Source organism: Rhinoderma darwinii, assembly GCF_050947455.1.
Source record: "Rhinoderma darwinii isolate aRhiDar2 chromosome 5 unlocalized genomic scaffold, aRhiDar2.hap1 SUPER_5_unloc_28, whole genome shotgun sequence".
Lineage (NCBI taxonomy): Eukaryota > Metazoa > Chordata > Amphibia > Anura > Rhinodermatidae > Rhinoderma > Rhinoderma darwinii.
The window spans coordinates 441,099-467,335 of NW_027461785.1; the positions used below are offsets into that span (position 1 = coordinate 441,099).

General features: G+C 43.3%; 4 non-coding genes and 2 pseudogenes across 4 annotated transcripts; all 6 read left to right on the top strand.

Moving 5' to 3' along the window:
- Positions 1-2,146: 2,146 nt before the first annotated feature.
- Positions 2,147-2,346, top strand: LOC142689214 (U2 spliceosomal RNA). The gene has a single exon (XR_012858189.1). It is a non-coding gene; the product is annotated as a U2 spliceosomal RNA (small nuclear RNA).
- A 6,325-nt stretch (positions 2,347-8,671) lies between these two features.
- On the top strand, positions 8,672-8,842 carry LOC142689231 (U2 spliceosomal RNA; annotated as a pseudogene).
- A 6,616-nt stretch (positions 8,843-15,458) lies between these two features.
- On the top strand, positions 15,459-15,658 carry LOC142689215 (U2 spliceosomal RNA). The gene has a single exon (XR_012858190.1). It is a non-coding gene; the product is annotated as a U2 spliceosomal RNA (small nuclear RNA).
- Positions 15,659-21,954: 6,296 nt separating this feature from the next.
- LOC142689173 (U2 spliceosomal RNA) lies at positions 21,955-22,170 on the top strand (annotated as a pseudogene).
- Positions 22,171-23,458: 1,288 nt separating this feature from the next.
- On the top strand, positions 23,459-23,649 carry LOC142689309 (U2 spliceosomal RNA). Its single transcript, XR_012858212.1, has one exon. It is a non-coding gene; the product is annotated as a U2 spliceosomal RNA (small nuclear RNA).
- Positions 23,650-24,937: 1,288 nt separating this feature from the next.
- LOC142689310 (U2 spliceosomal RNA) lies at positions 24,938-25,128 on the top strand. Its single transcript, XR_012858213.1, has one exon. It is a non-coding gene; the product is annotated as a U2 spliceosomal RNA (small nuclear RNA).
- The last annotated feature ends 1,109 nt before the right edge of the window (positions 25,129-26,237 follow it).

The window sequence follows — 26,237 nt, forward strand, 5'->3', positions numbered from 1 at the left end:
TCCTGGCCCGGACGGTATACCCAGCGAGTTTTATGTCAAATTTTATGATATTTTAAAAGATGATCTCTTAAACCTTTTTACCGAAGTCTTTCATTCCAAGATGCTGCCTAAGTCCTGGCGGAAGGGTGAGGTCTCCTTGCTATACAAGAAAGGTGACATCGCAGTTTTAGAGAATTGGAGACCAATAACCCTTCTGAATAGTGACTACAAAATAATGGCAAAACTATGCGCAAACCGTTTAAAAGCCATAGTACCCCACATCATACACTCTAACCAGGTGTGTGGGGTGCCAGGCCGTAGCATCTGGGATAATATTAATTTAATAAAAGATGCGATTGAAGACACAAAATCTAGAAACGGAAAATTAGCCATTTTATCCATAGATTTTCAAAAAGCTTTCGACCGAGTATCGCACTTTTATCTTTTTAAGGTTTTAGAGCGGATGGGTATACCTGAAGGTTTTTTATTATCTATTAAAGCCTTTTATAAAGATTGCACAAGCAAAATTTTAGTAAATGGTTTTAAGACACAGGACGTTCTTTTAAACTCTGGGGTGAAGCAGGGGTGTCCCTTGTCCCCACTGCTTTTCATATGTGCACTAGAGCCTCTGCTATGCGCAATACGCCGGGACAAACAGATACGTGGAGTCCCCCTGCCAGGGGGAGGCGGCATAGAGGCTAAAGCAGTGGGGTACATGGATGATGTGGCGATACTTTGTAGGGACACCCTCTCGCTTCAGAAAGCCCTAAAACAAATTGAGTTTTATTGCTGTGCTTCCGGTTTTAGAATAAACTTCAGCAAAAGTAATATTTTAAGCATAGGAAGCATGGTTTTTAGAGACGTACCCGTTCCTGTGTCAGATACTATTAAAGTTTTAGGTATCTCCTTCAGTGAGCACGACAATGGTTTTATAAGTTGGGACATGGTGGCGCAGAAGGTAAACAATAAAATTTGTATGTGGAATATGAGGAAACTCACTATGGAGGGAAAAATTTTAATCATAAAAATGGTCATTTTACCCCTTCTTTTATACACAAGCATGGTGTTCCCTCCCCCAACAGTTTTATTACGAAAAATAACAAAAGCATGTTTTACCTTCTTTTGGAGTTCCAGGATGGAGAAATTGAAACGAGAAACGGTAATAAAGTCCAAACCAAAGGGTGGCAAAGATTTTCCTGATTTTAATAGGTTTCTTTTAATTAAGTTCTTTAGTTTCTGTTTTAATTCCCTTTTTAAAGAGCACTATTGGTCTTACTTTTTACGTTTTAATACTGGGTTTTTTATGCGGAGGTTTGGTTGGTTCAACATAATTTTATCCTCACCATACGCTTTTAAATTACCAGCGAATTACGTAATTTTAGAAAAAATAGTGGCTCTCTTCAATTTAAAAGGGAAGACCGTGAACGAACTTAAAAACAGCAAGAAAATAATTAAAGACCTGAGAGAGAGCGAGACGGTCAGCAATGTAGAGAATTTTAATACGCAACGATGTGCTTTTATTTTCAAAATGAGTAATGTGTTTTATCTTTTTAATGCACAGATGGACCTGGCCTGGAGCTGCGTTCATCAATGTCTTCCATGCCGGGCATTCCAGTACAGAAGAGGATTCGCGAGGTCTGCCGTCTGCCCGAGGGAAGGCTGCCAGGCCGAGGAAACTATAAGACATATTTTTTGGACATGTGACTTTGCAAAACAATTTTGGAAAAAAATATTCCCTCTTTTGGTGAAGATGGCAGACCTAAAGGACTTAAACTATGAAGATATTTTATATGGACTTTTTGGATGCCCAACCGCGAGTCAGAAGATAATTGCATGGAAGACGATGAATTGCGCCAAAGAAGCTCTATGGAAGGCCAGGAACATCCTCCTTTTTAAGCACGACGTTTTATCGGTTGATGATGTTTTAGGTCTTTGTTTTAGTGAGATGTATATTTATTTTTTACTAGACAAAAAAAGGAATGCCACCCTTCTAAATAAATGGTTTGTGACTGACTGGAACTCCAAATAAATAAAGATTTGCCCCATGTCCCTCTACAAAAATTTTATGAAAAAATTTTGATTTTACTATTGTTACAATGTAAAAATTCTTTGTATTTATCTATGTAACTAAAATGTGTTTTATTGTAAAATTGAAATTTTTATAAATAAATCATTGACACCCCCGCGAGGGGGTAGCCAACTGAAAAAAAAAAATCTGTTCTTATCAGTTTAATATCTGATACGTCCCCTATCTGGGGACCATATATTAAATGGATTTTTAGAACAGGGAGATGGAAATAGAGCTTGCTCTGTCCACTCCACGCATTGACCTGGTATTGCAGTATTTCCAGGACCGGTGCACCCTTCCCTTATGTGTTGACTAAAATCAGATTCCAAAAGTGCTATTTGTGTTTGCTATTGTTTTTGTCTTTCTGATGGGATCTCCCCTTTTAATCCCATTATTTCAACACCTGTTGGACAATGCATTTGTACAGTCATGTGTGATAATGAGCTCATTTATTAAATGCAATTAATGAATACATTGCCACCTCTTGTTGTGTGTGTGTGTGTGTGTGTGTGTGTCTTCTGTGTTTCTGTGTTTCCGGCATTTCACATTGGAACAGCTCATTCACCTTCCTTGTCTTCTCTCCGCCCTCCCTCCTAGGTAAGTTAAAGAGCTGCACCTGAGCCAGCCACTGATTGATGCAGCACCACAGTCAAATAGTGGAGTGGAGTGGAGTAGGGGAACAGCAAACAGCCATTAAAGCAGCCAGCCGCCTACCCGCCACAATGGACCTACCTGTGTACACTAGATGGATGTGATGGAATGTACTGTCGTCCCTACATTTCAAGAAGAAGTAAGAATTGCAGTTGCAACAAACCCTTGCTTGCCTACAAAGAGAGCAGCAATTTGGATTTGTTACTTTGTTACCTGGAAGAATAACAAACTGTGCAAGGATGGAGGTTGTAGGAGCAAGGAGAAGTTGTCTGTAAAGTTGGTGGATGCTTATTTTCCATTTTGCAGTCCCTTGTCTCCCTCTTGTGGCCTCCTGGAGGCAAATAAATGTGCAAAAAAAAGACAGCCTGGCGGCCGGCTGTTGCAGTGTTGCCCTCTCAGGCAACACTGAGTGACTGACTGAGCCTCACCGTCTTATATAAAGTTCAGACGGAACTTTGCACGTGTCATAGTGGAGCCCTCAGGATTCCAGAGCCAGCTTTCTGACATCATAATGGGGCCTCAGAGATAGATAAAAGCCTGGGCCCAGGCAGTGTTGGTCAGTGCTGCTCAGCAGGCAGCACTGGACTGGATTAAAGCTGATACAAGGTGTGAAGGAACAAGGGGTGGCTGTGGGCATGCACTTGCTGCCGCTGCCAGTGTTTATCTGCATGGCAGGAGGGCATTTGGGCGTTGCCAGGAAGGCGTTTTTATGTAGATTCCTCCTCTTTCAGCACTGCATTGTGGTGCAAGCAAAAGAAGCAAATCCTGTGTAGCTTCCTCTCCGGCCTTTATTCACCTCCCTCCCGCTTAGTAGCTGTAAATGTGTGTGAGCCTGCAGGGCCCCATGGAATTGCCTAGGAGTAGGCTGAATCAATCGCTGCAAGGGGTGAACAGCAGTATGGGACAGGCTCGGGCAAGGCAAGGGCCGCTCGGGTTATCGCTTCTCGGCCTTTTGGCACGATCCCGTGTCAAGAGGAGGTCAGCATGTCATGCCCTTGGCCTTTTGGCATCGCCACTTCGGTGGCTTAAGCCAACTGCTGCTATAAGGGGGTAGGCTGGGTGATCAACTGTCGAGCGATCATGGGAGCTAGGCTTCGATACGCTGGGATCGGGGAAACCCGGATCAAGAATGGATTTGGCATTGACGTACCCGTGAACAAGAAGGACCTTTTTTCATTGAAACACCTGGTGAATGAAGTCATTTTCAAGACCCTCAACGTGAGTAGGAACGACATCCTTTGTCTTCAAGATCCCAGAGGTAATCGCTTCACTTTGGTTCTTAAAAGTTTGAATGCTTGTTACAACTTGTATGCCGCAATTAATGCTAACTTGCAAAACCCTGGGTTGGATGGACTTATCTTCACCGTTTTATATAACAACGATGTTCCACTGGTTGTTTTGATGTACAATCCTTATGTGATGGTGGATGATATTACTTCCTTCTTAAAGAAGTACTGCTCTTACGTCAGCTATTCTCACCAGGTGTTAAATGCTGAATCCCTCTGGACAGGGAAGCATAAATTCTTTGTGAGATTTGAGGAGGATCCTTCAGGGCCTCTGGGTGTGAAATACCCTCCCAGGAATTTTGCCATCGGCCGGGACAAAGGCTACTTATTTTTTCCCCAGCCTCCTGTGTTTTGCAGGAAATGTAAAAGATATGGCCATGTTCATGAAGATTGTACGCAAGAAGGTGTTACATGTAACAAATGTAATCAGGACGGTCACCTGGCCAAGGATTGCAAAAACCCAATTGTGTGTAACATGTGCAGCATTGTGGGTCATGCCTTTAAAGACTGTCCAGAGCGTGCTAAAAACAGAAGGGTTAGGACTCTGGCGGAAGTAGTTGCAGGTGAACCTGGCAGTATGAGGTCTAATGTGATTCAGGGCCCAGCTGCCCCGGGAACTGAGGAGTCAGTGCCTGCCCAGGTGTCTGATGGGACTCTCCCTGAGTTAAATCGGTCTGGAAATACGCTGGCTGATGAAATGGAGGTAGCACCTGTTGAGAAAGACCTGCCTCACCCCTCTGATGACCTGACTGGGTTAAGAGGTGATGGGGAGGTGGATGGTTCTTTATCCAAATCACCTGTCTTTTCCTGGGAAGGAATTCTGGTGGACCAACAAGGTGAAGGTGGTCAAGGGGACTTTTCAACTGCACTTGTGAGGCCTTCTGAGGAGGAGGAAGGAGGTTCATCTTCTAAGAGACTTCGCACCATGTTGTCTCCTCTGAGTGAAGATGGAGTGAGCCCGGATAGGGGAGTCTACCCCATTTCTCATTTTCCTGAGGACTTTCCTTTTTTAGGAGAAGATGTGGACAAAGCTATCTTTGTGTCCGGTTGTCAGCCACCAGGAGGTGTAGGCTGATTAAACAGTGGGGTATTGGTGGATATCTACGGAAAAAGATCAAAATATGGACCCCAAAATTACACTTAATGTCTTATCCTTGAATGTTAGGCAAATTACATCAAAGCCTAGACGTGCTGTTGTGCTGGACTATGTTAGGAATCTTGGGGCAGAGATCATATGCCTGCAAGAGTGTGGTATATCTGAGTCACTGGGGGAGGGGGATTGGCCATATGGGCAGTATGTCTGGTCAGGATCTAGTTCCAATAAGAATGATGGGGTGGGGATCCTATTAGGAAATATGGGTATGGATCTGGAGAGTTATACAGTGGTGGAAACAGGTAGATGTGTAATTGCAGTGGTATGTTGCAGGGGAGTTAGGGTTAGGGTGGTGAATACTTATTGTCCTATAGATAGAGCAAAAAGGCTGGCGTTGTTGGAAAAGCTAAGTTTGTTCTTACCTGGAAGGATTCCTACCTTTTTTTTGGGAGACTTTAATTGTTCTTTTGATGGGGATGGTCTGGATGTAACTGGGAAAAAGCTTAACCAACTTATATCTGATTTTTCTTTTATAGATGCAGCCGAATTGTCATTGGGTAAACCACCACCGCCAACATATAAATCAGATAGAGGGGGTATTGAGTCAAGAATTGATCGTATTTGCATATCTAAGGGTTTAGTGTGTAATAAGATGGTTCAGAATGAGGTACCTTTTTCAGACCATGTATGTTTACGGGTATGGGTGGAGGTAAGTAGTAAACTTTGTTTTGGGAAAGGGGTGTGGAAGTTGAATACTAGATTATTGGAGGATGTTGAAGTGATGGATGAGTTCAAACGAAAGTATGATGTGTGGAAGGGAGAAAAAGATAGTTTTGTGGATGTGCTTAAATGGTGGGATTGGATGAAAGGGCAGATTAAAAAATTTTTTGTGAGATGGGGATACAAGCAGGCTGCTAGGAAACGTAACCAGTATAAGGAATTGAATATTAGGATAGAATGGTTGCGGAAGATGGGTGAGAAGGGAATTGATTTGAGTGATTTGCTAGAGGAGGCAAGGAACGAGTTAAAGCAAGTTTTGGAAAGAAAGGGAAAGGAGATTATTTTTAGGTCTAAAGTGGAGTACTTAGATAAAAATGAAAAATGCACAAGGTTTTTTTTCAAGAAAATGTGTGGTAAGAAAGATGATATGGATGAAATTGTTAATGCGAAGGGGGAGCGTATAGTGGGTATGGATGTGTTAAAAGTGGTGGAATCGTTTTATTCAGAACTATATGGCAAAAAGTGGATTGATATCGGGTTGATGGATGAAGTTTTGAATGGTTTGGAAAATGTTCTTAGAGAGGAGGATTGTGTGGGGTTGAATGAGGATGTAACGTCTGAAGAAGTAAAGAAAGTGATAATGAGTGCGGGGAAAAATAAAACACCTGGTAAAGATGGTATTCCTGTGGAATTTTATGTGAAGGCCTGGGAGATAATAGGGTTGGATTTGGTGGAAGTATGTAAGTTTATATGGGATAAGGGGGTTTTGTGTGAGTCTATGAAAGAGGGTGTGATTGTTTTGATTTATAAGAAAGGGGATAAGAAGTGTTTGGGTAATTGGAGACCGATTTCACTGCTGAATGTGGATTATAAATGTTTTAGTAAAATTTTGGCTAATCGTATGCGTGAGGTGGTAGGAAAGGTTGTGGGTGAAGACCAAGTCTGTGCTGTGCCAGGTAGGAGTATGTCTGATAATTTGGTTTTGCTGAGAGATTTGATTGGGGACTGTATGAGTAGGAAACAGAAGTGTATGATGCTTGCGTTAGATTTCGAAAAGGCGTTTGATAGAGTGTCGCATGTGTTTATGTTTGCTGTACTTGTTAGGATGGGCTTCCCAGTGAGGTTTTTGGAAGGTGTGAAGTGTTTGTATAGGGATGTGTCAAGTGAAGTGTTGGTGAATGGTAATTTAAGTTCAAAAGTATGTGTGAGATCTGGGGTAAGACAGGGGTGTCCTATGTCCCCAGTTTTGTTTATTTGTGTGATCGAAAGTTTGATGTGTTTGGTAAGAAAAGATAAAGTGGTGAAAGGTTTTTTGATCCCAGGGAGTGGAGGTAAATACGTTAAAATTCTGGGTTATATGGATGATGTTGTGGTTATGAGTGATTGTATGGCTGGGTTGAATAGAGCAAAATTATGGTTGGATTTTTTTTGTGGGGCATCAGCTTTTAAGGTGAATTGGGATAAGTGTGTCTTTAAGTGCTTTGGGGATAGGAGGGTAAGTATGGAGGGAGTGAGGAATGAAGTGGGTGCAGTAAAAGTGTTGGGGATACAGTTTAATGAGGACTTGAGAGGGAATGAGAGTTGGGATGAATGTGGCAAGAGGATTGAGAAGAAATTGAATTTTTGGAGACTTAGAGACCTGACTTTATCAGGGAAGGTGTTGATAATTAAGACAGTGATTTTGCCTATTTTGGTTTTTGTGGCTAGTATTTTTCCCTCCGCTAGTAGGAAAATCAAAAAGTCAGAGAAAATGGTGTTTACCTTTCTGTGGGGAAGTAAAATGGAAAAGTTGAAGCGTGAGTATGTTTATAAGTCTTGTGAGAATGGAGGTTTGGGTTTTCCGAATGTGGAGGTCTTTCTTGGGTTAAATTATATTAAAACAGTGGTGGGGCTCTTGGGAAAAGGAAATAAGAGTGCGTATATGGTAAGGTATATGGCCGGTTGGATGCTTTATGGGTTAAATTGGTTTAAGAGAGATGCTACTGTGCCTGTTGCTTATGTATGTCCGGTATGGTATGTTGTGATTGAAAGGTTCATTAGGAAATATGATTTGATTGCAGTGCCTATGGGTGGGTTTCTGGATAAGAAGGCTGTGCTAAAAAGATTGTGTGTGAATGAGGTTGTGTGTAACATTGTGGGTTTGCGAGGAGAGGATGTTGTGGATACTTGGAAGAAGTTAGGCGTGAGAGGTATGTCCAATAGACAAAAGGACATAGTGTGGATGGCGTTGCATGATATATTGCCTGTTAGAGATGTGCAGAGGAGGAGAATGCTAGTTAGATTTGAGGTGTGTCCAAGGGGTGGGTGTAATTCACGGGAGACTGTTAGGCATCTTTTTTGGGACTGCAATTATTCGTATGAGGTATGGAGGAGGATGGGTGGCGTCTGTAAGGAGTTAGCTGGGGTGAAGTTTGTGGATTGGAAGGTTGCGATGTTTGCTATAGGGGCTTGTAACAGAGTAAGTGATAGGATCTTATGGTTGATTATGGCGTGTATAATGGAAAGCTTATGGGATGTACGTAATTTAGGTGTTTTCAAACATAAGTGGGTACCCATTGGTGAGTGTGTGAGGATGGTTTTGTCAAGACTATACGTAGTCTATCGTTGGGATAGTCAGTGCGGTGGTGGTATAGACGCAGAGGGGATATGGAAATTTAAGAAGTGGAGAAGGTTGGTGAAATATAGCTAATTGATAAGATTTATTCCTGTTTTATTTTTGTTCTTCACAATCCTTTCTGTGTCTTGATTATTATTGTTTGGAATAAAATAGCCATGATGATGTACGACTAAGGCAACTTATGCCTTAAAATGCAAAATGGTTTGTGTACTGTTGCTTTAAGTTAAATTAAAAAAAAAAAAAAAAAAAAAAAAAAAAAAAAAAAAAAAAAAAAATCTGTTCTTATCAGTTTAATATCTGATACGTCCCCTATCTGGGGACCATATATTAAATGGATTTTTAGAACAGGGAGATGGAAATAGAGCTTGCTCTGTCCACTCCACGCATTGACCTGGTATTGCAGTATTTCCAGGACCGGTGCACCCTTCCCTTATGTGTTGACTAAAATCAGATTCCAAAAGTGCTATTTGTGTTTGCTATTGTTTTTGTCTTTCTGATGGGATCTCCCCTTTTAATCCCATTATTTCAACACCTGTTGGACAATGCATTTGTACAGTCATATGTGATAATGAGCTCATTTATTAAATGCAATTAATGAATACATTGCCACCTCTTGTTGTGTGTGTGTGTGTGTGTGTGTGTGTCTTCTGTGTTTCTGTGTTTCCGGCATTTCACATTGGAACAGCTCATTCACCTTCCTTGTCTTCTCTCCGCCCTCCCTCCTAGGTAAGTTAAAGAGCTGCACCTGAGCCAGCCACTGATTGATGCAGCACCACAGTCAAATAGTGGAGTGGAGTGGAGTAGGGGAACAGCAAACAGCCATTAAAGCAGCCAGCCGCCTACCCGCCACAATGGACCTACCTGTGTACACTAGATGGATGTGATGGAATGTACTGTCGTCCCTACATTTCAAGAAGAAGTAAGAATTGCAGTTGCAACAAACCCTTGCTTGCCTACAAAGAGAGCAGCAATTTGGATTTGTTACTTTGTTACCTGGAAGAATAACAAACTGTGCAAGGATGGAGGTTGTAGGAGCAAGGAGAAGTTGTCTGTAAAGTTGGTGGATGCTTATTTTCCATTTTGCAGTCCCTTGTCTCCCTCTTGTGGCCTCCTGGAGGCAAATAAATGTGCAAAAAAAAGACAGCCTGGCGGCCGGCTGTTGCAGTGTTGCCCTCTCAGGCAACACTGAGTGACTGACTGAGCCTCACCGTCTTATATAAAGTTCAGACGGAACTTTGCACGTGTCATAGTGGAGCCCTCAGGATTCCAGAGCCAGCTTTCTGACATCATAATGGGGCCTCAGAGATAGATAAAAGCCTGGGCCCAGGCAGTGTTGGTCAGTGCTGCTCAGCAGGCAGCACTGGACTGGATTAAAGCTGATACAAGGTGTGAAGGAACAAGGGGTGGCTGTGGGCATGCACTTGCTGCCGCTGCCAGTGTTTATCTGCATGGCAGGAGGGCATTTGGGCGTTGCCAGGAAGGCGTTTTTATGTAGATTCCTCCTCTTTCAGCACTGCATTGTGGTGCAAGCAAAAGAAGCAAATCCTGTGTAGCTTCCTCTCCGGCCTTTATTCACCTCCCTCCCGCTTAGTAGCTGTAAATGTGTGTGAGCCTGCAGGGCCCCATGGAATTGCCTAGGAGTAGGCTGAATCAATCGCTGCAAGGGGTGAACAGCAGTATGGGACAGGCTCGGGCAAGGCAAGGGCCGCTCGGGTTATCGCTTCTCGGCCTTTTGGCTAAGACCAAGTGTATTTATACAGGAGGTTTTTAGTCAGAAGGTGCTCAGGTACCCTCTCTCTCGGCCTCGGGGGATCGTCCAGGTTCGCCTGGACTTCACCCCCGTGCTGCTATTTGGGAGAGAGGCTTAGTCCTGAGCAACGAGTTGCGATCCCCCCCCAGCCCTTTGGTGTGTCTCCTTGAACCCAAAGGGCGCAGCGCAAGCTGTGCGGTACCGACCTGGCCACGCAAATGGCAGGCGGACCTGATGCGGTGCCGGTATACGCCCGGTTGCGGAATACTGCAAGATTTATCTTGGCAGAGGGTGGAGGCGGTCCTCGTGGTCTCAAGTTCCTTGTCCACGATATTTTGGAAAAGCGGTTGGCGGTCCACAAGAACGAGATTTTGGCGATCCAGGACTACCCAAGGCGTGGAGTGTACGACGTGACTTTTATGGGAGAAGGAATCCTCCGTGATGCCATGGGAAAAGCTGAGAGGCAACAAGGTGAACTCATGGCCTTGGGAGTCCAGGTAATTGAACACGCTTTTGAAGTAACCAAACTCGTAGTGATTAAAATGTATTCCCCATACGTGAAAGATCAGGAAGTGGCGGCGTTTCTTGCTGCATACTTTAAGAACGTTAAGCTGCTGGGGAGAGTTATGAACGAGTGCGGTGTGTGGACCGTCAAATGGAAATTTATTGTTACGCTAATAAAGGACCCCTCCACCCAAGAAACGAAGCTACCACCTGCTCGTTTTAAACTTGGGAATGTGAATGGCGACCTCTATTTCTCAGGAATGCCAAACTTCTGCAGGGCCTGCGGTACCTATGGACATACCAGTTTTAACTGCGATGTCACCTGCAGGAACTGTGGAAGTAAACAACACACAATGAGGGAATGTACAGAAGAGAAAAAATGCAATTTTTGTCAAAAAACTGGTCATCTTTATTATGCTTGTCCACATAGGTACCGAGGCGAAGAAGATGAGCAACCCGAGGTGCCCCCACGTGCTCCACCAGCAGAGCAGTCCCGTCCTCAAGGAGGAGAGCAAGCTGTTGCGGCGAAAGAGCAGAGAGGTACCTGGGCTTCAAGGGTACGGCCAGCCGAAGCCAAAACAGGTGCCTCTCAGCCAGCGACCTCAGGGGATAAAAATGAGCCCAGCGCGAAGGAAAAACGGCAGGCCAAGAGGAAGGCAGAAAAGGAGCAGGCCATCGATGAACCTGTGGCATCCCAGACGGCTGGTTGCTCAGGCGGTGCCGGGCCTGCTCCTAATCCTGGGTCTCTAGAGACCGACTCGGAAGGAGAAGACTGGGTACAGGTGGGTCCCCGTAAAAAGGGGAAGCAAGAACGTGCCAGTAGGAGGGAGACAGGGGAGGAGCAGATGGATACGTCCGTGCGGAAAGATGTGGCTCCTCCTGGGACCCCCTCCTCGCCTGCACTGGTGAGGAGGACGGGCACTGCTCCCTCCGTATTATCGGACACCCCGCCATGCGCACAACCTCCCCCTCTAGACCGGCCTTCACGGGCCCAGGGGGGAGAGGCGGGGCCCTTGGGGGACCCACCAGACATGGACCCAGTCGGTCAACCGAGAGAGACCCAGGTGAGGCTGTGCGAGTCTGGGCTCCCCGTGTACGAGGTGAGTGTTGCTGGCTCAGCTCTCAGCGACAGTAGTTCTTCTCCTGCCTCGTCCCTCTTTTCAGTTGAGTCGGATGAGGGCGGGGCCATGAGTTCAAGTGAGGTTTCGGGTATTGCTGGTGGAGGAGCAATCTGATTTTAAGTACGCCTATTATTTATTATTTTAAAATCAGAATTTTGCTTTTACTCTCCACGATGTCTGAGCTCATGGGAATCTCCCTCAACGTGAGGGGCGCCAAGTCAAAAGTGAGAAGGGTTGCTCTCTTCAATTTTTTATCTTGCCTGGCAGCCTCTGTATTTTTCCTGCAGGAGTGCGGCATTCCCCATACAATGAGATATGAAAATTACAAAAAGGATTGGAAGTATGGTCCATCCGTCTGGTCTGGATCCAACGAGTCCAGATCAGCAGGGGTCGCCATTCTTTTTAAGGGAAACGTTTTAATTGATTTTATTCAAGAAATCTTACCAGGACGTATTTTAATGGTTAAAGCTTTTATTGATGGTGTAAAGTGGCAGTTTTTAAATTTTTACGGATCACCAGAAAAGAACGAAAGAGCGAGGATGCTGGAGATTTTACCGCTTTTTATCAACACATCTGAGCCTTTTATCCTCGCAGGTGATTTTAATTGTATCCTGAGAGGAGAACGCCGGCTTACCAACAGTACAAGTAGGAACTATGACAAGACCTCTGGACTGCTCAAGGATATCGTGACTGATTTTAAATTAAAAGACATATACAAAGAATGTAACAGGAGCAGTCCAGAGGAAGCCGGCGTTACCTGGAGCAACGCCACCTGTAGCTCCAGGATTGATTTTATCTTTTGTTCTGAAAATTTACTGCCTTTTAATTGTGAAGTTTTAACCAATGTGTTTTCAGATCACAGGCTTTTATCTTTTAAAGTAAAGCATGATCTTAATAATATTGTATGTAAAAAGTCCTGGAAGATGAATGTTTCCCTTTTAGACGATCCACAGGTTTTAGCAGATTTTATTGAATTTTACCAAGAAAGCAGGCGGGTAAGAGATACACGTACTCCCATCAGTGCATGGTGGGAGAAAATGAAAAAGAAAATTAAAGATTTTTTTATTAAGAAAAGCGTGGCGAAAGCCAAAGAGAAATACGCTTTTTTTAAAATTCTCAATACCCGTCTGCAGACCCTGTACAAAATGCAAGATCATGACATAGACGTTAAAGATGACATCAACAATTTGAAAAAGGAGATAGCCCAGTGCCTGGAGCAGAAAGGTAAAGAGATTATATTCCGTTCAAAAATACAACATGTGGAGGAGAACGAGACCTGCTCCAGGTACTTTTTTAAGAAAATAAATAACAAAAAGGCAATTATCAAAAATATAGAAGGGGTGTCAGATGTACAGGGTCTTTTAAGTAAAGTTCATGAGTTTTACACTGACCTTTTTAATGTTAAGACTGTGGATCATAATTTTATGCGTGACTCACTGAAGGAGATTACTGCTGTTTTAGACCCTGTCTCCCAGAATTTTTTATTACAGGAGCTGACGGAGCAGGAGGTTTTAGAAACTGTCAAAAGTTTTAAAACAGGGAAAGTTCCCGGACCGGACGGTATACCCAGTGAGTTTTATGTAAAATTTTATGACATTTTAAAAGAGGATCTTTTTAACCTTTTTTCTGATGTTTTTAATTCCAAGATGCTGCCTAAGTCCTGGCGGAAGGGTGAGGTCTCCCTGCTGTATAAGACGGGTGACATCGCAGTTTTAAAGAATTGGAGACCAATAACCCTTCTAAATAGCGACTATAAAATTATGGCTAAAATATGTGCAAATAGATTAAAAGCCATAATACCCCACATTATACACTCTGACCAGGTGTGTGGGGTGCCAGGCCGCAGCATCTGGGATAATTTAAACCTAATAAAAGACGTGATTGAGGACACGAGGTCTAGAAAAGGTAAACTAGCCATTTTATCTATAGACTTTGAGAAGGCGTTCGACCGTGTCTCTCATTTTTATCTTTTTAAGGTTTTAGAACGTATGGGTATACCTGAAGGTTTTTTATTATCTATTAAAGCCTTTTACAGAGAATGCACCAGCAAAATTTTAGTGAATGGTTTTAAGACACAGGACATATTTTTAAACTCTGGGGTGAAGCAGGGGTGTCCCTTGTCCCCACTGCTTTTTATATGTGCATTGGAGCCTCTGTTATGCGCAATTCGCCGCGATAAGTGTATCCGTGGAGTCCCCCTGCCCGGGGGAGGCGGCGTAGAGGCCAAAGCAGTGGGGTACATGGATGATGTGGCGGTTTTATGTAGGGACGCCCTGTCGCTTCAGAGAACCCTTAGGCAAATCGAGTTTTATTGCTGTGCTTCCGGTTTTAAGGTAAACTTCAGCAAGAGTAATATTTTAAACATAGGAAGCATGGCTCTTAGAGATATACCGGTTCCTGTGTCTGATAATATTAAAATTTTAGGTGTCTCCTTCAGTGAGTACGACAATGGTTTTATCAGTTGGGACATGGTGGCGCAGAAGGTAAATCAAAAAATATGCATGTGGAACATGAGGAAGCTTACCATGGAGGGAAAAATTTTAATAATTAAAATGATAATTTTACCTTTGCTTTTATACTTAAGCATGGTTTTCCCTCCTCCCACGGTTTTATTAAGAAAAATTACTAAAGCTTGTTTTACCTTCTTTTGGAGTTCCAGAATGGAGAAACTTAAACGTGAGACGGTAATGAAAATCAAACCAAAGGGTGGCAAAGACTTTCCAGATTTTAATAGGTTTCTTTTAATCAAGTACTTTTGTTTCTGTCTTAATTCTCTTTTTAAACAACATCATTGGTCTTATTTTCTACGTTTTAATACTGGGTTTTTTATGCGAAGGATGGGGTGGTTTGAAATTGTTTTAACCTCACCTTATGCTTTTAATCTACCAGCAAATTACGTGATTTTAGAGAAAATAGTGGCCTTGTTTAATTTTAAAGGGAAAAATTTTAATGACATGATAAACAGTAAGAAACTTATAAAAGACATAAGAGGAAATGAAGTCGTCACTAATATTGAAAATTTTAATAATGAACGCTGTGCTTTTATCTTCAAAATGGTTAATGTGTTTTATCTTTTTAATACACAGATGGACCTGGCCTGGAGCTGCGTTCATCAATGTCTTCCATGCCGGGCACTCCAATTCAGGAGAGGATTCACGAGGTCTGCTATCTGTCCGAGGGAAGGCTGCCAGGCTGAGGAGACCGTGCGTCATATTTTTTGGAGTTGCGATTTTACTAAACATATTTGGATAAAGATATTCCCTCTAATGAAGAAGATGGCAGACCTAAAGGACTTGAGTTACGAAATGATTTTATATGGACTCTTTGGATGCCCAACCGCGAACCAAAAGACTATTGCATGGAAGACGATGAACTGCGTAAAAGAAGCTCTGTGGAAGGCCAGGAACATCCTGATTTTTAAGCACGATGTTTTATCTGTTGACGATGTTTTAGGTCTTTGTTTTAGCGAGATGTACATTTATTATTTATTAGATAAAAAAAGAAATGCCACCCTTTCAAATAAATGGTTTGTAAAAGAATGGAACTCCAATATATAAGAATTTGCCACCATGTCCCCTTTTATGTGTTTTTATGTAAATTGATTTTATTACTGTAATTCATTGTAAAAAAGCTGTAATTTATTGTAAATGTTTTTGAATTTTAAGTAATAAATCATTGACACCCCCGCGAGGGGGTAGCCAACTGAAAAAAAAAAATCTGTTCTTATCAGTTTAATATCTGATACGTCCCCTATCTGGGGACCATATATTAAATGGATTTTTAGAACAGGGAGATGGAAATAGAGCTTGCTCTGTCCACTCCACGCATTGACCTGGTATTGCAGTATTTCCAGGACCGGTGCACCCTTCCCTTATGTGTTGACTAAAATCAGATTCCAAAAGTGCTATTTGTGTTTGCTATTGTTTTTGTCTTTCTGATGGGATCTCCCCTTTTAATCCCATTATTTCAACACCTGTTGGACAATGCATTTGTACAGTCATGTGTGATAATGAGCTCATTTATTAAATGCAATTAATGAATACATTGCCACCTCTTGTTGTGTGTGTGTGTGTGTGTGTGTGTGTCTTCTGTGTTTCTGTGTTTCCGGCATTTCACATTGGAACAGCTCATTCACCTTCCTTGTCTTCTCTCCGCCCTCCCTCCTAGGTAAGTTAAAGAGCTGCACCTGAGCCAGCCACTGATTGATGCAGCACCACAGTCAAATAGTGGAGTGGAGTGGAGTAGGGGAACAGCAAACAGCCATTAAAGCAGCCAGCCGCCTACCCGCCACAATGGACCTACCTGTGTACACTAGATGGATGTGATGGAATGTACTGTCGTCCCTACATTTCAAGAAGAAGTAAGAATTGCAGTTGCAACAAACCCTTGCTTGCCTACAAAGAGAGCAGCAATTTGGATTTGTTACTTTGTTACCTGGAAGAATAACAAACTGTGCAAGGATGGAGGTTGTAGGAGCAAGGAGAAGTTGTCTGTAAAGTTGGTGGATGCTTATTTTCCATTTTGCAGTCCCTTGTCTCCCTCTTGTGGCCTCCTGGAGGCAAATAAATGTGCAAAAAAAAGACAGCCTGGCGGCCGGCTGTTGCAGTGTTGCCCTCTCAGGCAACACTGAGTGACTGACTGAGCCTCACCGTCTTATATAAAGTTCAGACGGAACTTTGCACGTGTCATAGTGGAGCCCTCAGGATTCCAGAGCCAGCTTTCTGACATCATAATGGGGCCTCAGAGATAGATAAAAGCCTGGGCCCAGGCAGTGTTGGTCAGTGCTGCTCAGCAGGCAGCACTGGACTGGATTAAAGCTGATACAAGGTGTGAAGGAACAAGGGGTGGCTGTGGGCATGCACTTGCTGCCGCTGCCAGTGTTTATCTGCATGGCAGGAGGGCATTTGGGCGTTGCCAGGAAGGCGTTTTTATGTAGATTCCTCCTCTTTCAGCACTGCATTGTGGTGCAAGCAAAAGAAGCAAATCCTGTGTAGCTTCCTCTCCGGCCTTTATTCACCTCCCTCCCGCTTAGTAGCTGTAAATGTGTGTGAGCCTGCAGGGCCCCATGGAATTGCCTAGGAGTAGGCTGAATCAATCGCTGCAAGGGGTGAACAGCAGTATGGGACAGGCTCGGGCAAGGCAAGGGCCGCTCGGGTTATCGCTTCTCGGCCTTTTGGCTCAGATCAGGTTTATTGCCTGGTCTGGGCCGGGGGTTCGGTCTTTCGTGGAGTCCTATCCGACGTTTTTGGGAGCGATCATCGTGCCGTTGGGCATTCCATTTCAAGATGGCAGCTGTGCGTAACACTATCCGTTTCGTGGTGAATGAGCAGAGGAGAGACGAAGTTGATACTGGACATATCATTGAGAACATCCTTCTGGACCTGGCTGGAGTTAAGTTGGTAGAGGTATTCTGTATCCAAGCTTTCAGCAATATTGCTACATATGATGTATCCTTTTTTGAGGCCGCCTACTGTTTAAACGTTTTTCAGTTGCTAAAGGAAAAACACATGCATGAGGCATTAACATCCATTGAAGTGCAACCTCTTTTTTCTACAGTGGAGAAATGTATAACAATTCATATGTATAACCCATTTTTGGATAGAAGGCTGGTCAGGGCTTTTTTAGCTCATTACTGTACCCATGTTAGAGGAGGTGTGGAGCAGAAGAACCTATGGGGAGTCTTTAATGGTGATATCAAGTACTGGGTCAGGCTGAAACCTGACTCCAGCTGTATTGGAGGAGTGATGAATCCTCCTGCTAATTTTTCCATTGGTGGGAATAAGGGATATCTGTACTACCAAGATATGCCATGTTTTTGTAGATCATGTTTTTCCTACGGGCATACCAAAGATGCATGCAAAGGCAAAGTTTGCAGAAATTGCAAGGAAACAGGACATGAGGCTAGCGCATGTATTTCCCCATCCAGGTGTGATATTTGTGGTTTGCCTGGTCATACCTGTAGGAAATGTCCAAAGGTGTTTCCTTTCTTAGGACAAGAGAGAAGAACATGGGGCAGACAGGTGAGAACAACAAGTTCCCTTGCTGCCTCTTCTGAGGTAATTTCAGAGCCAGCTGGCAGTGTTTCTGTGGCTGCTTCTCAGGACCCTGGGAAAGCTGGATTAGGAGAGGTTCTAACCTCACATACTGACAGCATGGAGTTGGGTGTGGTCCCTCCTGCAGAGCCAACTGTTGATGAGACACCTGGGGTTATACCTATGGAAGGTAAAGACACAGCGCCATCTAGTGGGTGTGCATACCCTGATAATGGTGCAAGTATGCAAATTTTGTCCTTTTCTAGCCCAGAGTCAAAAATGGACGATTCAGCAAAAGTGGAGTGGTCAATATCGGAGGAGGACGAGAAGGAGGCCAGGATGCCTAGTGCCACTAGTGCGGAAATCTTCCATAAAGTTGTCTCAAAAAGGGGGAAGTCTGGAAAGGCGGTGAAGAGACTTAAGATAGGCTTATTGGAAGATTCTGCTCATGCAAATCCTTTTTCTTTGCTGGATAGTGACTCCAGTTCTAGCCCTAAGTCATCTGAGGTGGCCTCAGAAGTACCCAGCTCTCCTGGGGAAGGTTTCCTCAGTGAAGTCAATGTGGCAAATTTGGAAAGAGCGATGTATTTCCCTGGGACGTGATATGTTCTGGTTTTTCCATGGCTTTCCATTGCACTAACCATACTATGCCCGCATGTCTTTGAGATTAAAAATTGTCTCACAAAATGTACGGGTGTTCTCCTCTGCTCACAAGCGTGCTGCAGTCCTGGACTTTTTGGCCTCTAAGGGCAGTGACATTGTTTGCGTACAAGAGTGTGGTTTGTCAAAAATGCCTAGGAAAGAAGAATGGAAGTTTGGGGAAGCAATTTGGTCTTTTTCTTCCACAAATAGGAATGATGGAATTGGTATTCTTTTTAAAAATAATGAGTTTGTCATCAAACAGACTCAAATTATACAGGAAGGAAGATGTGTCTGTGTGTTACTATCCTATAAGGGGTGGCAGTTTAGGCTTATCAATATCTATGGCCATGCTGTGAAAACTGATAGGTTGGCACTTTTTGATTCTTTAAAATTTTTTCTTCATGGTAAAGTTCCTGTAATTATTGTTGGTGACATTAACTGTATCCTGGAGAAGCAGGCCCGAGCTGGGTCCACAGAATCTAATGTGGATGTCACTGGAGTTTTGTGGAATAAAATTTTGCAGGACTTTGCTTTGCAGGACGCTGTCACCAGGAAACCAGGTCCATTTACTTACCATGCCGATGACGGAAGAACGGATTCTCGTCTGGACTTTTTCTTTTTTTCTACTTCAGCAATGAAATGTGTAGATTATGCGCAGGAGAGAGTGTGGTTTTCAGATCACGAGTGTTTGTTGGGGGTTTTTGTTATAAATAATTTCTTTTATGGTAGAGGGGTATGGAAGATGAATGTTAGTTTTCTGAGTGATGAAAGGGTGAAAACTAGGTTTGGGAAAAAATATGGGTTTTGGGTTAGGAAGAAAAGTTCTTTCTCTAATGTGTGTGAATGGTGGGTATGGGTGAAAAAAAAGATTGGTGGGTTCTTTAGACAGATAGGGTATAGAAGAGCGAGAAGGAAAAGATTAGAATATTCACGCTTTAATATGCGGATGACTTTCCTTCAACAATGTAAAAATTTGGGTATGGATGTAAGACACGATTTGGAAAAAACAAAAAAAGATATTAAGGAGTGGTTCCGAGAGAAAGGGAAAGAAATAATATTTAGATCTAAGGTGGAGGTTAGAGATAATCACGAGAAGTGCACTAGATTTTTCTTTAAAAAAATGTGTGGTGGGAAAAGTGGAATGAATGTGTTATTGGATAAGGATGATAAAGAGGTGTTTGGTAAGGATGTGATTGATGTGGTGTCTGATTTTTATAAACAACTGTATGATGTGAAGAAGTGTGATCTGGGTGATGATGAGGAGTTTTTGGATATTGTGGGTAATTTTGTTCCTGAAAGTGAATGTGAGTCTTTGCTTGGTGAGATTATGGATGGTGAAGTAAAGGATGTGGTGGGAAGTATGGCTAAAAATAAGTCTCCAGGGATCGATGGAATACCAGCTGAGTTCTATGGGAAATATTGGGATATAATTGGGAAGGATGTTATAGATGTTATGAGAGTGTTGTTTTCTGGGACGAATATGTGTGATGTGATGAAGAAGGGTATGGTAGTTTTGTTGCATAAAAAAGGAGATAAGAGACGGTTAGAAAACTGGCGACCAATTACTTTGCTTAATACGGATTATAAAATTTTTGCCAAGCTGATTGCGAATCGTATGAGGAATGTGATTGGGTGTGTGATTGATGAGGATCAGGTATGTGCGGTACCGAAAAGGAAATTGCATGAGAATGTGGCGTTGGTGCGGGACATGCTTGAGGATTGTAAGGGTCGGAATAAGAAGGTGATTGTGTGTGCGTTAGATTTTGAGAAAGCGTTTGATCGTGTGGCGCATGTGTTTTTGTTCAAAGTGTTAGAGAGAATGGGTTTTCCGGTTCAGTTTGTGAGTTTGTTGAAGAAATTATACGCGAATGCAAAGAGTTGTGTGCAGGTGAATGGGTTTTTTTCAGAATCATTTAGTATTATGTCTGGTGTGCGACAGGGTTGTCCGTTGTCTCCCATCCTTTTTATTTGTGCGATTGAACCATTGTTGCAAATGATTAGAAATGATAAGGTTGTGAAAGGTTTGGTGGTGCCCGGGTGTGATGGAAAGCGTGTGAAAGCTTTGGGATATATGGATGATATTTGTGTATTGTGTGATTCAGTGTATGATATGTCCAGAGTGAAGTTGATTGTAAATATGTTTTGTATTGCGTCTGCTTTTAAAATAAATTGGGGTAAGAGCAAATTTAAATTTTTCTTCAGTAATGAACGGGTGAGTGATCCTGATATGGAACAGGTGAATGGTGTGAAAATTTTGGGTATTGTGTTTGATGATGAGTTGAAAGGGAGAGAAAGTTGGGATGAGTTAGGTGGTAGGATTGTGAGAAAGTTGGAAATGTGGAGAATGAGGGATCTTTCTTTTTCGGGGAAGGTTTTAATTGTCAAAAGCATTATTCTACCTATGATTTTATATGTTGCTTTGGTTTTTCCTCCTGCTGTTGCTATGTTAAAAAAAGTAAATAGAGTTTTGTTCCTTTTTTTATGGGGGAGCGGGATTGAGAAGGCAAGGAGAGAAATTCTAATGAAAAGCAGACGTAATGGAGGCTTGGATTTCCCAAATTTGGAGATTTTCATTGGAATTAATTGTGTACGTTTTTTTGTTGAGCTTTTATTTAAAGAATCCAAGGCTTCTAGAATGTCGAAGTATTTAGCTGGAACGGTGATTCAGCGTTTAAGGTGGGAAAAACGGAATTTATGTAAACCAATTGCTTTTCAGTGCACGGGGTGGTATTTGTATGTAGAAAAATTTATCAAAAAGTTCCAGCTAGAGGATGTAAGAATGGAGAGATTTTTGAGTGAAAAGAATGTTGTGAGAAGTATGTGTATGAATAATGTGATGTGTTCTGTAAATGGTTTGAATTCGATGGAGTCTAAGTCTGTGTGGAAGAAGATTGTTACGTATGATGTGTCAAATAAGCAGAAAGATTTGTTATGGATGTCGGTACATGGAGTGTTGCCTGTAAGGAGTGTTCAGAAAAGAAGAGGTTTGGTTGCATCTGAAAGGTGTCCGAGAGAAGGTTGTGGGGATGATGAGGATGTGAGTCATGTGTTTTGGTCGTGTAAGCATGCAAAGGATGTTTGGAAAAAGTTGAGTGGGTTGTGTGAAGAATTGACTGGTTTGAAGGTTTTGACGTATGAAATTGTCTTGTTTGGTTTGTGTAGTTTGGGTAGTGAAAAGGATAGAGTGTTGTGGATTTTTCTGACTTGTGTGAAAGAAGTATTGTGGAATACGAGGAATTTGAATGTGTATAAAAGAGAAGTATTTGAGATGGAGGATGTGGTTAGTATGGTATTGGCTAAATTGTATTTTTATTATAAATGGGATCTAGAAAGAGGTATGGATGCGGAAGGGATATGGCGAATGTTAAAATGGAGGTATTTAGTTTGAGGAATTTGTTTGATTTATCTTGTATTTGATGGAAAAATAAAATAATGAACCAGAGTGATGAGATTTTTTGAAAAATAGAGAGGTGGTTTGAACAACTACAGTTCTCGGTTTTATTCAAAAAAACCTGAATGGTTTAATAAAAAAAAAAAAAAAAAAAAAAAAAAAATCTGTTCTTATCAGTTTAATATCTGATACGTCCCCTATCTGGGGACCATATATTAAATGGATTTTTAGAACAGGGAGATGGAAATAGAGCTTGCTCTGTCCACTCCACGCATTGACCTGGTATTGCAGTATTTCCAGGACCGGTGCACCCTTCCCTTATGTGTTGACTAAAATCAGATTCCAAAAGTGCTATTTGTGTTTGCTATTGTTTTTGTCTTTCTGATGGGATCTCCCCTTTTAATCCCATTATTTCAACACCTGTTGGACAATGCATTTGTACAGTCATGTGTGATAATGAGCTCATTTATTAAATGCAATTAATGAATACATTGCCACCTCTTGTTGTGTGTGTGTGTGTGTGTGTGTGTGTCTTCTGTGTTTCTGTGTTTCCGGCATTTCACATTGGAACAGCTCATTCACCTTCCTTGTCTTCTCTCCGCCCTCCCTCCTAGGTAAGTTAAAGAGCTGCACCTGAGCCAGCCACTGATTGATGCAGCACCACAGTCAAATAGTGGAGTGGAGTGGAGTAGGGGAACAGCAAACAGCCATTAAAGCAGCCAGCCGCCTACCCGCCACAATGGACCTACCTGTGTACACTAGATGGATGTGATGGAATGTACTGTCGTCCCTACATTTCAAGAAGAAGTAAGAATTGCAGTTGCAACAAACCCTTGCTTGCCTACAAAGAGAGCAGCAATTTGGATTTGTTACTTTGTTACCTGGAAGAATAACAAACTGTGCAAGGATGGAGGTTGTAGGAGCAAGGAGAAGTTGTCTGTAAAGTTGGTGGATGCTTATTTTCCATTTTGCAGTCCCTTGTCTCCCTCTTGTGGCCTCCTGGAGGCAAATAAATGTGCAAAAAAAAGACAGCCTGGCGGCCGGCTGTTGCAGTGTTGCCCTCTCAGGCAACACTGAGTGACTGACTGAGCCTCACCGTCTTATATAAAGTTCAGACGGAACTTTGCACGTGTCATAGTGGAGCCCTCAGGATTCCAGAGCCAGCTTTCTGACATCATAATGGGGCCTCAGAGATAGATAAAAGCCTGGGCCCAGGCAGTGTTGGTCAGTGCTGCTCAGCAGGCAGCACTGGACTGGATTAAAGCTGATACAAGGTGTGAAGGAACAAGGGGTGGCTGTGGGCATGCACTTGCTGCCGCTGCCAGTGTTTATCTGCATGGCAGGAGGGCATTTGGGCGTTGCCAGGAAGGCGTTTTTATGTAGATTCCTCCTCTTTCAGCACTGCATTGTGGTGCAAGCAAAAGAAGCAAATCCTGTGTAGCTTCCTCTCCGGCCTTTATTCACCTCCCTCCCGCTTAGTAGCTGTAAATGTGTGTGAGCCTGCAGGGCCCCATGGAATTGCCTAGGAGTAGGCTGAATCAATCGCTGCAAGGGGTGAACAGCAGTATGGGACAGGCTCGGGCAAGGCAAGGGCCGCTCGGGTTATCGCTTCTCGGCCTTTTGGCTAAGATCAAGTGTAGTATCTGTTCTTATCAGTTTAATATCTGATACGTCCCCTATCTGGGGACCATATATTAAATGGATTTTTAGAACAGGGAGATGGAAATAGAGCTTGCTCTGTCCACTCCACGCATTGACCTGGTATTGCAGTATTTCCAGGACCGGTGCACCCTTCCCTTATGTGTTGACTAAAATCAGATTCCAAAAGTGCTATTTGTGTTTGCTATTGTTTTTGTCTTTCTGATGGGATCTCCCCTTTTAATCCCATTATTTCAACACCTGTTGGACAATGCATTTGTACAGTCATGTGTGATAATGAGCTCATTTATTAAATGCAATTAATGAATACATTGCCACCTCTTGTTGTGTGTGTGTGTGTGTGTGTGTGTGTCTTCTGTGTTTCTGTGTTTCCGGCATTTCACATTGGAACAGCTCATTCACCTTCCTTGTCTTCTCTCCGCCCTCCCTCCTAGGTAAGTTAAAGAGCTGCACCTGAGCCAGCCACTGATTGATGCAGCACCACAGTCAAATAGTGGAGTGGAGTGGAGTAGGGGAACAGCAAACAGCCATTAAAGCAGCCAGCCGCCTACCCGCCACAATGGACCTACCTGTGTACACTAGATGGATGTGATGGAATGTACTGTCGTCCCTACATTTCAAGAAGAAGTAAGAATTGCAGTTGCAACAAACCCTTGCTTGCCTACAAAGAGAGCAGCAATTTGGATTTGTTACTTTGTTACCTGGAAGAATAACAAACTGTGCAAGGATGGAGGTTGTAGGAGCAAGGAGAAGTTGTCTGTAAAGTTGGTGGATGCTTATTTTCCATTTTGCAGTCCCTTGTCTCCCTCTTGTGGCCTCCTGGAGGCAAATAAATGTGCAAAAAAAAGACAGCCTGGCGGCCGGCTGTTGCAGTGTTGCCCTCTCAGGCAACACTGAGTGACTGACTGAGCCTCACCGTCTTATATAAAGTTCAGACGGAACTTTGCACGTGTCATAGTGGAGCCCTCAGGATTCCAGAGCCAGCTTTCTGACATCATAATGGGGCCTCAGAGATAGATAAAAGCCTGGGCCCAGGCAGTGTTGGTCAGTGCTGCTCAGCAGGCAGCACTGGACTGGATTAAAGCTGATACAAGGTGTGAAGGAACAAGGGGTGGCTGTGGGCATGCACTTGCTGCCGCTGCCAGTGTTTATCTGCATGGCAGGAGGGCATTTGGGCGTTGCCAGGAAGGCGTTTTTATGTAGATTCCTCCTCTTTCAGCACTGCATTGTGGTGCAAGCAAAAGAAGCAAATCCTGTGTAGCTTCCTCTCCGGCCTTTATTCACCTCCCTCCCGCTTAGTAGCTGTAAATGTGTGTGAGCCTGCAGGGCCCCATGGAATTGCCTAGGAGTAGGCTGAATCAATCGCTGCAAGGGGTGAACAGCAGTATGGGACAGGCTCGGGCAAGGCAAGGGCCGCTCGGGTTATCGCTTCTCGGCCTTTTGGCTAAGATCAAGTGTAGTATCTGTTCTTATCAGTTTAATATCTGATACGTCCCCTATCTGGGGACCATATATTAAATGGATTTTTAGAACAGGGAGATGGAAATAGAGCTTGCTCTGTCCACTCCACGCATTGACCTGGTATTGCAGTATTTCCAGGACCGGTGCACCCTTCCCTTATGTGTTGACTAAAATCAGATTCCAAAAGTGCTATTTGTGTTTGCTATTGTTTTTGTCTTTCTGATGGGATCTCCCCTTTTAATCCCATTATTTCAACACCTGTTGGACAATGCATTTGTACAGTCATGTGTGATAATGAGCTCATTTATTAAATGCAATTAATGAATACATTGCCACCTCTTGTTGTGTGTGTGTGTGTGTGTGTGTGTGTCTTCTGTGTTTCTGTGTTTCCGGCATTTCACATTGGAACAGCTCATTCACCTTCCTTGTCTTCTCTCCGCCCTCCCTCCTAGGTAAGTTAAAGAGCTGCACCTGAGCCAGCCACTGATTGATGCAGCACCACAGTCAAATAGTGGAGTGGAGTGGAGTAGGGGAACAGCAAACAGCCATTAAAGCAGCCAGCCGCCTACCCGCCACAATGGACCTACCTGTGTACACTAGATGGATGTGATGGAATGTACTGTCGTCCCTACATTTCAAGAAGAAGTAAGAATTGCAGTTGCAACAAACCCTTGCTTGCCTACAAAGAGAGCAGCAATTTGGATTTGTTACTTTGTTACCTGGAAGAATAACAAACTGTGCAAGGATGGAGGTTGTAGGAGCAAGGAGAAGTTGTCTGTAAAGTTGGTGGATGCTTATTTTCCATTTTGCAGTCCCTTGTCTCCCTCTTGTGGCCTCCTGGAGGCAAATAAATGTGCAAAAAAAAGACAGCCTGGCGGCCGGCTGTTGCAGTGTTGCCCTCTCAGGCAACACTGAGTGACTGACTGAGCCTCACCGTCTTATATAAAGTTCAGACGGAACTTTGCACGTGTCATAGTGGAGCCCTCAGGATTCCAGAGCCAGCTTTCTGACATCATAATGGGGCCTCAGAGATAGATAAAAGCCTGGGCCCAGGCAGTGTTGGTCAGTGCTGCTCAGCAGGCAGCACTGGACTGGATTAAAGCTGATACAAGGTGTGAAGGAACAAGGGGTGGCTGTGGGCATGCACTTGCTGCCGCTGCCAGTGTTTATCTGCATGGCAGGAGGGCATTTGGGCGTTGCCAGGAAGGCGTTTTTATGTAGATTCCTCCTCTTTCAGCACTGCATTGTGGTGCAAGCAAAAGA